Source organism: Choristoneura fumiferana, chromosome 21, assembly GCF_025370935.1.
Source record: "Choristoneura fumiferana chromosome 21, NRCan_CFum_1, whole genome shotgun sequence".
Lineage (NCBI taxonomy): Eukaryota > Metazoa > Arthropoda > Insecta > Lepidoptera > Tortricidae > Choristoneura > Choristoneura fumiferana.
In genome coordinates this window covers 14,153,749-14,162,208 of record NC_133492.1, presented here as the reverse complement: position 1 = coordinate 14,162,208, position 8,460 = coordinate 14,153,749, and the positions used below count along the sequence as shown (strand labels likewise).

General features: G+C 37.0%; 1 long non-coding RNA gene across 1 annotated transcript; it reads right to left on the bottom strand.

Moving 5' to 3' along the window:
- Positions 1-3,397: 3,397 nt before the first annotated feature.
- Positions 3,398-5,247, bottom strand: LOC141439755 (uncharacterized). The gene is made up of 2 exons (XR_012452635.1): positions 4,783-5,247; positions 3,398-4,258 (listed from the first exon to the last, which is right to left on the bottom strand). It is a non-coding gene; the product is annotated as an uncharacterized lncRNA (long non-coding RNA).
- Positions 5,248-8,460: the final 3,213 nt, after the last annotated feature.

Here is an 8,460-nt window from a genome sequence, read left to right as displayed (position 1 = left end):
AAACATTACAGAAAGCAGAGAAATCATGTTTTTTTACCAAAACAATAAAAAGGACATGGTCTCAGTAAGAGTCGTGCAATACATTAAAATAATTAATTGCATGTTGCACAAATGGGTTTATATTCTTTATTTCAAAGTGTATTGAAGGAAGAGTTTCTGCTAAATCATTTACAGAATGAAGTGGCTTGCAACTTGCACTTGTCCATCTAAAGTCATAGCGAGCTTGAGGATACATGTGAAATGCGTGATTTAAAGATTAAAAGAATCCGTATTTTTGAAGCCTCTCTGTTATTAACCATAACCACATAAAATTATGTAAGGTGCTTTGGGGTAATTCCACGTGGATTTTAGATGAGTTGACATGACGTTTATAATTTCGTTAATTACTCCGAGTTGGTACATTATATTTAAAGTCTTAGGGTATTTCTGTCGTTTCCACTAATCGATCTTATATACTATATAAAAAAGTTTCTAAAATATGATCGATTTATGGAAATATTGGTATTCAAAAACTAGTTACTTATTTTTTTTGCACAGGGGCTATTTCGGAATATAGCGGGGTTATTCTGCGTGTTATTGAAAGGTGGACTTTATTATAATTTGGCTCAAGGTTCATATTTCTTTTTAGGCTGAAATTACCCCATTCATTTTTATTTTTTATTTCGTTAATAATATCCACAGTTACAGATTTTTTCAATCTCTGTATTCCGAAATAACCCCACAAACGCAATGTGGTTCTCAAAATTTGCCGCAAAGGAATATTAAATCTACATACATTATAGAACAAAGCTGGATTAGTTACACCATTTATAACTCGAGAACAGCTGGACAGATTATTATGATCTTTGATGTGTGGATTGTAGAGTTTGTCTCCGCCCCGAATAGCAGAATAGGGGGAGAGGAGCGAAGCCGCGGGAATATACTAGTAAGTATATAAAACAATTAGAAATGCCATGTCACTTTTATATTTTGAACTAGCTTTTACCCGCGGCTACGCTCGCGTGAACCATAAACATTTCAATGAACCAAGCAATCAAGCAAGCATGCTAGCAAGCATTTAAGCAATCATTTAAGCTAGCTTGCAAGCAAGTATGCAAGCAAGCAAGCATGCAAGCAAACATTTAAGCAAGCTTGCAAGTGAGCATGCTTCGCTCGCGTGAAACATAATCATTTCAAAGAAGCAAGTATGCAAGCAACTAAATAAACTTCATGCTACATCGTTTTGATAGCCGAAGTATCAGGTACGCTACCCTGTTCGACACACTGGAGATCTCTTTAATGTTGTTAGAGAGGGATCTATTAACAAGGAACCCTACGCCACCCTGTGATGTTTGATCATCCTCGCGGAAGTACAGAAGGTGGCCCGAGTCTAAGATGATGGTGCCCTCTCCCTCTCTATGTATTTCACTTAACTCCTGAATATGCCACCTTATGTTCTCCAGCTCCACTTCCAACTGCGCTAGAAGAGTCCTAAAAGTCCGTCCGTTCTACAGCCAGGGTCAGTTTACTTAGGTAGCCTTGGATCGACCGGGATTCTTAGCATCCTCTGCCCCACCGTTACCATGAACGCTACTATGGCAAGGAATAGCGGGGCGACCGGGAACTGGGGGCCATCTCTTTGCCGTGCGCTTCATTCTGGTAGGGGTTTGCCCATAATCCCCACACTGGGCATGCGAGTTGGCGATCGTAGGGCACAGTTTATTGCACCGCCGATGCTGCAGCCATCCGGGCCCGGGGACTTAACTGTGCCGATTTTGGCTGCGCTATGCCGCAATCAGCCATCTGCCAGAGCCCAGTCTGTCAGACGGCAGGGTGCACCACGGGCAGGTAAGGTTGGCTTGGGGTCCATAGATGGAGGTTGGCACCACAAATAAAAAAATGTAAATCTTGAAAAGTTGAAAGTTTGAATACCTCAGACAATTACCATACTAAAGTAAGCTGGGGTTATTTCGGGAATCACTTCACTGGAATAACCCCTAAAGGGGTAATTCGGGAATTTTTTTTAAACTATAGCTAGGCCTTTTAGACTGACACAGTCATTCGCAAAAAACGATTATTTGTCATAACATTAATAGTTCAATCTTGTAACTTATCAGGTTTTAGAGTTAGCGGTGTTGGGGTTATTTCGTATTTAACTTTTTGGCACGAAAATGCACTCGACCCAAAAAAATATATATTGCACGTCCAACCGATGTCAGCGCCTCGCATCATCTGGAGAGACGCGAGGAGCGGTAAATGGGGCGTCCATTTAAGTGCTGCCAGTGGTTAAACATCAACACGTTTAGGAGAAATCTTAAATAAATGGAATAACCCCGTTTACAGAATTACCCCAAAGCACCTTAGACAAAGCTGTCTTATTGCATGTGTTTTAGATAGTTTTAGTTAATTTGGAGAGTAATATAATAAAAATTCAATAATTTATATTTTTTATTTCATAAATGTACAATTATCATAAAAACGTTTAGCATAAGCATATGACTCAAAAGACCCTATTTGTTGGAACATGCTACCTATACAAAGCTGTCCTATTGCATGTGTTTTAGATGGTTTTAGTTAATTTGCAGAGTAACATAATAAAAATGCAATACTTCATTTATATTGTTTTATTTCATAAATACACAAATTATCATAAAAACGTTTAGCATAAACATATGTCTCAAAAGACCCGATTTATTGGAACATGTATATAATATTCCTGGCAAAGGGTAATTAAAAACAAGTCGTATTTTTAATAAATTAAATATTGTGCCATCCCATAAAGGCATTAGAAGTACTACTAAGAAATACAAGGAAATGTAATACAAATATTATAGGTCACTATGTGTTAAACCGGGATTTTAGTTTACTTTTGCATCAAAAGATGTCACTATCTCGTCTCACTCAAGGAAAAGCTGAATCGCGCTGTTAAGATTTTTCATTTCCTAAGCAACCGTGGTTTGATTAACTTGTGTGTTATACATGTAAACAATATGCATACCATTGATCATAAGTTATAACAAAACCGTGGTGATTTACTTGTATTTTTAGTACTTGTACTTGTGACAGTGACCCTAGATGGTATTGTTTGTTCTACCAGTTGACCTGGATGTGTATATATACTATCTTTTGCCCGCGGCTTCACCCGCGTGGAATTCGGTTATCGCGCGCTGTTCCCTCGGGAACTGTTTATTTTTCCGAATAAAAGTAGCCTATATCACTCTGTGGCCCATAAACAATCTCTATGCCAAAAATCACGTCGATCCGTCGCTCCATTGCGACGTAAAAGATGGAGAAACATACAAACACACACACTTTCGCATTTATAATATTAGTATGGATATATATAGCATTCAACTGGTTTATTTTGTCTGACTCTAATACATACATGACCGGGAATTGAACCTGATCAAAATCTCTGTAAGCAATGTTACAAATTCTGCACATTTTTTCGTTATTTTTGATGATGAGAATCATAAGTGAAAAGAAACATATTTTACAAGTTTTTTTTTTTTATTATTCGACTGGATGGCAAACGAGCAAGTGGATCTCCTGATGGTAAGAGATCACCACCACCCATAGATAACTGCAACACCTGGGTATTGCAGATGCGTTGCCAACCTAGAGGCCAAAGAAGGAATACCTCAAGTGCCAGTTATTTCACCGGCTGTCTTACTCTCCACGCCGAAACACAACAGTGCAAGCACTGCTGCTTCACGGCAGGATTAGCGAGCAAGATGGTGGTAGCAATCCGGGCGGACCTTGCACAAGGTCCTACCACCTGCAAATTCAATTAAATTTTATTCGACTTGCAATGTACGAGTATGTATGTATTATAATTATAAACCAAAATGAGAATACAAATTTAAAGTACCATTAGCTTAGCACAGCAGTACTTATACTGATTACAGATTAGATGACAATGCAAGACAAGTATAGTCAACGAAAAGTATTGTGAGGAAAAATAAAAGCTTACACAAATAAAAACCAAAAATGATATTTTAAAGAAAAAAATTTTGCTGACTGTACTTATTGTCGACTGTACTTGCATTGTCAACTAAAAATACATTTCTGTATTAAGAGATTGTCATGTTCAAAATTACATTTCCATGCTAAATCTTAAGTCTATTCTATTCTCTTTCATTAACCATTGAGGAGTTCTGTGATACTTCTATGCCTCTTTTTTATGGAAAAATGCATGTCCTTGGAAAAAAAGGTTATGCTCCTTCACTGGCTTTTTCTTGCAACCAAAATAAAAACACCAATGTGTGTTTACATCCACCTGAAAAAAAAGGTCAAAATTATTATAAATCCTTACATATATTTAATATTATAAACGTGAAAGGAACTCTGTCTGTCTGTCTGTTAACTTTTCATGCTTCAATCGCTGAACTGATTTAGCCAAAATTCATTATGGAGGTAGTTGGAATCCCGAGGAAGAACATAGGCTACTTTTTATCTCACAGTCTTATCCCGAAAAAATGCATAGTACTCGCGGGAAAGCGATAAGCAAATTCTTCGTAGACAGAGTCGCGGGGCAACAGCTAGTTACAATATAATGTTTCACTAACCACAGAAATTTTACTCTATCATAATATATACCAGCCAATTCAGAACAATATCACCTGTCGCATCAATCACATTGTCAGTTGATATTTAAGTAAATGGTCACAATATAGGTAATATGTTTTTGTTATTCTGTGCTCTCGAACAACTTTGGTCCGGCAACATATTCAACTTTTGATGCCCTAAAATGTAATTTAAAAAAAATAGACAGAAACTGTATTGATATAATTTTGTACTTACGTTCATCCATTTTACCGGTACGGACAAGTGCTTTATCTCCTCTGATTTCGGCAACATTGTATACTTATCACTGGTGTCAAAATATTCTAGACTCATAGCCATGTGTGCAAGTTCCTTGAATCTGCTCGCACAAATTCACTCATTTCGTATTGAAAGGTGAAGCCGCTTAAATAGAATATATGGTCCAAAAGTCAAGCCAAGTGTCGTCGAGAATACAAGATAGCGTTGTCGAAGAAGCAGAGCCAAAATAGTCGTCGAAACTGTCCAATCGTGGTCCAATTATTATGCAAAGGTCGTGGAGAAATGCGGCAAATTTTAAAGTACTGAGTTTGTGCTGAGAGGTCTTAAAAATTATCCAAAAAACACATTGATCGCACCAAATCGCAAAGCAAATAAAACGGTTTTAGGTTAGATTCTACTTGACAGTGACAGTAGTGACAGGTGTCGTTTTTTTTTTTTTACTGTTTCTACTAAGTACTGAGCCCTCAACGGTTCTGCCATTTCAATATCACAAACGTCATATCGACCACTTAAAAAAATATTTCTAATTCATAAGAGGAAATAAAAATAAAAGAGCTGCAGTTCCTCGATTATTAAGACGTCGACTATCGAAGAAAAATATATTTGGCACCTCTTCAAAAAACTTTACTTAGCCAATTTTGTTATTTCGACCGTCATCGCCATCGTAATCGTATCGTGTTTACCGTTGCCCTTTGCCCTTGATGCCGACAATAACTAAAACCTAACTTTAGCGTGTGTTGTTGTTGAAATGTAGGTACAATAAAAACGTACTGTTTGCTGGTTTTTAGGGTTCCGGAGCCAAAATGGCAAAAACGGAACCCTTATAGTTTCGCCATGTCTGTCTGTCTGTCTGTCCGTCCGCGGCTTTGCTCAGGGACTATCAATGCAAGAAAGCTGTAATTTTGCGCGGATATATAGGTAAACTATGCCGACAAAATGGTACAATTAAAAATTGAAAAAAAATTTTTTTAGGGTACTTACCTCCCATAGACGTAATGTGGGGGTGATTTTTTTTTCTCATCCATCCCTATAGTGTGGGGTATCGTTGGATAGGTCTTAACCATTAGGGGTTTGCTAAGACGATTTTTTGATTCAGTGATATGTTTGCGAAATATTCAACTTTAAATTGCAAATTTTCATTAAAATCGAGCGTCCCCCCCTCCTAAAATCTAAACCGGTGGGTGGAAAAATTTGATAAAATTCAGGATGGTAGTAAGTATATCAAACTTTCAAGGAAAAATATAACGGCCAAGTTTGCTTGAGAATTATTATTTTTTTGTGATAGAGTACACACCAAAGTAATGGCGATTGCTATATCTTTTGTGCGGTTCAATAAATCATAAAATAGAAGTTATAGAAATGGTTTTTCATTAAAATATACCTTAACCTATCAGTTGTACCTACTTGTACACCGTACACGTACCACAAAGTTATTTACCCAATTAAATGCATACCATCTCATCTCACGCCACACACAACACAACACCATTGCGTGACGACAAAAATTATAGCGTGCTTTAGGTATTAATTAACTTAGGGGACAATTGAATCGTTTTTATTTAACACTACCTACGTTACGAATATTGTCATTAAAATGCATAAAATCAACTAAGTATAGATAAAGAAGCAATTTCGACTTAGTAACTAAGACACAAAACAAAAGTTATCTATACTAATGTAATATCTACATATCCATACTTCCATACTATCCATACTATAATATTATAAATGCGAAAGTAACTGTCTGTCTGTCTGTCTGTCTGTCTGTCTGTCTGTCTGTCTGTCTGTTACGCTTTCACGCCTAAACCGCTGAACCGATTTTGATGAAATTTGGTACAGAGATAGAATAGACCTTGGGAAAGAACATAGGCTACCTTTTATCGCGAAAAAGAGGCTTTAAGGGGTTGAAATAGGGGATGAAAGTTTATATGGTGGAAGTTCGTCGCTGTCAAAGATAAAACTATGAAACTTGGCATTTAGGCACTTAATAAGAAATAAGTCTATATTTGTTTGAGTTTTTTTGAAAATTCGATCTGTGAGGGGATGAAAAGGGGATGAAGTTTATGTGGAAGGTCGTCATTATCTAAGATAAATCGATGAATCTTTATTAAACTTGCCATTTCGGCACATGAAAAGAGATAAATAGATATTTGTTCGCACGTTTTTTAAAATTCTTCGTGTGAGGGGGTGAAATAAGGGGATGAAACTTTATATGGAAGATCATCATTGTCGAAGATAAATCGATGGTTCTTTATGAAACTTGGCATTGGACTACTTATAAGAAATAATAGATATATGTTCAAGCGTTTTTGAAAATTTTACCTGCGAGGGGGGATGATGCAGCAGAGTGATGCAGTGTTAGTAGAGCCTTCTAAGCTCATAGGCAAAATGTACGCAATGTGGGGTCATTTTAGATGGCGTATTCACATAGACAGTAGGTATCCTAAATAAATTAAATACTTCCCAAAATTACTATTCAACGCGGACGAAGTCGCGGGCAAAAGCTAGTACTAATATTATAAAGAGAAAATATTTTATTGTTTGTTTGTTTGCATTGAATAGGCTCTGAAACTACTGGACCGATTAAAAAAAATCTTTCACCGTTGGGAAGCTATCTATTATACACTATCTCCGAGTGATATAGGCTATATTATATTTTAAAAAAAAATTAGGGATCCGTACCGTACTAAAACTTCAATAATGTCGTAACTCAATGTATCTTTCATCGCATACGCTGCGCTGTGGAAATAAATGTGGTGTGTGTGTGTGTGTGTGTGTGCGCTGTGATGATAGAACAAAAAAATGTTCTACAATATTAGAGATTATACATATCAATATCTACAAAAAACTTCGCGATACCATATGTCCAACTATTGTGGTTATGTCACCACAACTATTTTTTACTAGCTTTTTACATTTTAAAAGTTGACTGAAATGCCGACTAAAATCAGACCATGTAAAGCGGCAATTACACTACGTCGTTCACCTAATACGGTCGCCGAATTTGTTTCAAACTAGGTACTTCAGCGAACGAACGTCGTCTTTACATTAGTCTGTCCGTCTCTCAGAGGAAATAAATGGTCCGTCTACTGCGGCGTTCGATGCAGCATGCGGCGAACGACTCAGTGTAATTGCCGCTTTATCCTTAACTTTGTATTAATCCTTATCCAAATAAATAATTTCATATTCAAGACGGTTTCAATAGCTCTAGATTACTTTTTGAATTATTCAAATTGGACATTCAAAAGATATTACGAATTTAAACAAATCAATCTAACCAAAAAATGCATTTACTCTACGTTGATTCCCCCGTCTTCGCGCGGGTCGGTTGTAGTTTTTGGGAAATGGAGCTGAAAAATGTGCCCTCGATTTATATATTTTTTAGAGTTCTATGCCTAAAGGGCAATAAAAACGGGACCCTATTACTAACACTCCACTGTCCGTCTGTCTGTCTGTCACTAGGCTGTATCTCATGAACCGTGATAGCCACTGATGATGTATTTCTGTTGCCGCTATAACAACAAATACTAAAAACAGAATAAAATAAATATTTAAGGGTGCTCCCATGCCTCCCGTACAGCACACGTGGTTTTTTTGTCGATTTTTGCTAATGTCTAATGTTGTATAGGTACGGAATCCTTCGTGCGGGAGTCCGAC